Source organism: Pundamilia nyererei, unplaced genomic scaffold (genome assembly GCF_000239375.1).
Source record: "Pundamilia nyererei isolate P.nyererei 1_Seehausen unplaced genomic scaffold, PunNye1.0 scaffold01901, whole genome shotgun sequence".
NCBI lineage: Eukaryota > Metazoa > Chordata > Actinopteri > Cichliformes > Cichlidae > Pundamilia > Pundamilia nyererei.
The window spans coordinates 1-3,325 of record NW_005189302.1 but is presented as its reverse complement, the minus strand read 5'-3'; the positions used below and the strand labels follow the sequence as shown (position 1 = coordinate 3,325).

The window sequence follows — 3,325 nt, the reverse complement described above, 5'->3', positions numbered from 1 at the left end:
TGTTTGTTGATTCTGTTATTGCTTTGTTTCTTTAAAGCACAGCTGGGATTGTTTTTCTGGCTTTTTGCTTGGTGCATCACATGTTAAAAATCAAATCATAATTTTTACAGTATTGGCAAAAACGTTGTTGCTATTGGAGGGTTTATGTACGCCTAACCATCACATTTAATTGACAAAACCCACTGTATAATGATATGTTATGTAACTACAACCTGAAGAAATCTTACATTTCCTATTTGTACAACCCTGGTCGTATATATGAAACGCATATAAATGGTTTCCTATAGACTTCCTATCTGTGGTGTGTACAATATCATTATTTCTTGTGAGCACAAAACCACTACATACTTACAAGAATATTAAAATATGCAATGAAGCCCTTTTATTTATCTTGAATTGCTATACTATATTAAATCAAATGAAGCTTTACTGCCAGTTTGCTCTGCATGCAACCATAGTGCAGGCAAAATGAAAGGGCGTTTCTCCAACACACACACAAAAAAACATCATACAAAAACGCTTTCCCCTACATATAACACACACACATCCCAAGACACAAAGCTGTACAATAGTCTCTCACTGCAGTCTCCATATACATCAACCAGTGGTTAAAGTGCACGTGACAGTAATAATAAATAATTAAAACTAAAACACTGCCAGACAGTCCTAGGTGCAGTTCTGTACATATCCTAATCAGCAATTCAGCATTCTAACAACTTGTGGGTGGAATGTGTTACTATTTTAATATTAATATATTTCATTATTCATATGCTTTTATGTGTAATACTTTATTGAAAGAGAAAAGCTCAAAATGTTGCCATACATGCTCTCAAGCCACATCACAGTACATCCCATTGCTATTTTTTTTACTACTCCACTACATTTTAAGTCCACTACATGTTGAAACAGTATATTATGCACTATTACTGAATTAAAGTGCCAGAGGTAGTTCAATTGTTGGGCATTACCTGTATAACAGCTCCCAAACACCTTGCAGCTGAGGCTCTGTATACGTGTGTCAGCAGTGCATGTGTTGAACATGTTGAACATGTTCCAATTGGACTCAGTTTCCTCAGAATTCTTTCAAAGTTTTCAAAAAGATCTCCCAGGAGAGCTTCATTATACATCTGAGCATGTCCAGCCCATCCAGGGCTCATGGCTAGGTAGTGGTGAGTTGGACCAGGTGAAAAATTTAATGGGGATCATTGATATGTAATCTAACGTGTCCTGGGCCGCATGCATGTATCACCATGGTTATTGTAAATGGACTGGTTCTTGTGTAGTGTAGTACTCCACCCCAGTACTCAAAGTGGTTTATAGAGCACTCACCCATTTATACAAGTGCTGATTGGAGCTTTGTTCAAACTGTAATTCTGAAAGCGATTAGACATTTCTGGAAACTTCCAATTCAAAAAAACTTTCTTCTTTTATATAAATGTCCATTTATTTTGGCATAAAAGACAATTATGAAATGGTTAATTAGATTCTGTCATTTGACCGTGGTTTTTGAGTTTGTTTGGACTTTTTCTTCCTTTGGAATTATGACATGTTTTACTTGCTCATGTTTCTAGGTTGTGCTTCTTGTTTGCTTTTTCCCCTGTTGTCTCTCTAAAATGTGTTTTGTCTCCCCAGTCTGTCATGTGTCTCCACATCTGTTTATCACCTGTCCTAGTGTCAAGATAATGTGTCTTTGTCTGAGTCTCAGTGTGCACATTACTTCTTGTTTTATTTTGACAGTCCTTCGTCTCGTGTTTTGTGTTCAGTTTTGCTTCCCCTCTTGCTCGTTAATTGATCCAGTTCACCTGCACCTTTATTTCCCCGGCTGTGTCTTATTCCCCGATTACCTGATATGTATTTAAGCCCTCAGTTTTCCTTAGGTCTTTGTTGGCGTCAGCTACCTGGATTTGCTGCCTGATCAGAATAACGGTTTGTTTGTGTTTATTCAAACCTATTTTGGGTCCAAATTTTCCTAAACAATGACAAGCTAGTACCTTGAACATGAAGAGTTAAATATAACAGCTGTGCTGAAATTGAGAAACTGACTAAATGTATTTTTTACTCATTAATGTGCATGTCAGTGGATGTAAAGCTCCTCTCTTCCACTCAGTTACACACACACACACACACACACACACTGAAACTGCCTGTTTACTCCTGAACCAAAATTAAGGGTTATAAAGAATGGTACTTGTATTATGTTGAACTGAAAGACTACCTGGGTAGGAAAGAACCCCAAATCCCCCCAAAAGGAGTCTATTTGGAATAAGGTAAGTGATTACAAACTAAAACATGAAATTAATTCAATTATGAAGCAAAAAGTTGAAAAATGGCATATTAAGTAATAAAAATATGAAAAAGAATAAATGAATATTCATGCCACCATTATGTTATATGTGATGGATGTAACTGCTTTATGAGTAAAAGGTGTATTGCTCACACAAGAATTGGATAAGCCAGAATGGTTTCAAAGAACAGTCTATGGGCAAGCTAGACAGCTGTTGTCTCTTACAACCACAGGTAAGGAATTTCCTAAAACACTATCCTTTAAGTTTGGTGACTATTTGGATAACAGGCAAATGGAAATCTTCCAGTGCTTGCAAGTATATAATGTGCAGTTTTACATGTTTGGTTAAAGAGCATAAACTGATTCTTTACATTGTGATTACTTGATATCATTTGAGGTCACTGGGGTCATTATTTCTCTCTGATATTATAGGAACCATGACATCCCATCATGCCTGTGGGATGCTAGTTTTCCTCAGTGTATTCCTGATTTCATATACACCACAATGCAATGGAGGAAGTATTCTTGTGGTTCCTGTAGATGGCAGCCACTGGCTCAATATGAAACTCTTGGTAGAAGAACTTCATGCTAGGGGACACAATCTCACTGTGATCAGGACCTCCAGGAGCTGGTACATCCCTGAAAAGTCTGATCTATACACATCCATTACAATTGAAATGGCTCTAGATTATGAGCAGTATTTAGATGTGTTCCTACAGGAGCAGATACAGGTATATAATCTATATATTTTAATCCCTACTGATTCATGAGATAAGAGAAGTTCTTGACAACTTTTTGTCATGCACTGTTTTGTAGGTGCAAAGAGAGGGAGGACCATTGGCTTTCTTCAAACTCACCAAGGGTTTAATGTCTATGCTTTCTCGTGGCCATTCACTTTGGTATGATGCTTTGAAAAATATTTTTGTTGATCAAAATATGATCAAAGGATTAAGAGATTCCCAGTATGATCTGGTTCTAACTGATCCAGCTTTAGCCCCAGGGCTTATTCTAGCCAAATATCTCAAGCTCCCCTTAGTGCTC

The 3,325-nt window shown here is 37.1% G+C and overlaps 1 long non-coding RNA gene across 1 annotated transcript; it reads left to right on the top strand.

Annotated features, from left to right (window-relative positions):
* The first annotated feature begins 1,866 nt into the window (after window positions 1-1,866).
* LOC106456049 (uncharacterized) lies at window positions 1,867-3,319 on the top strand. The gene is made up of 3 exons (XR_001290217.1): window positions 1,867-1,926; window positions 2,717-3,015; window positions 3,101-3,319. It is a non-coding gene; the product is annotated as an uncharacterized LOC106456049 (long non-coding RNA).
* The last annotated feature ends 6 nt before the right edge of the window (window positions 3,320-3,325 follow it).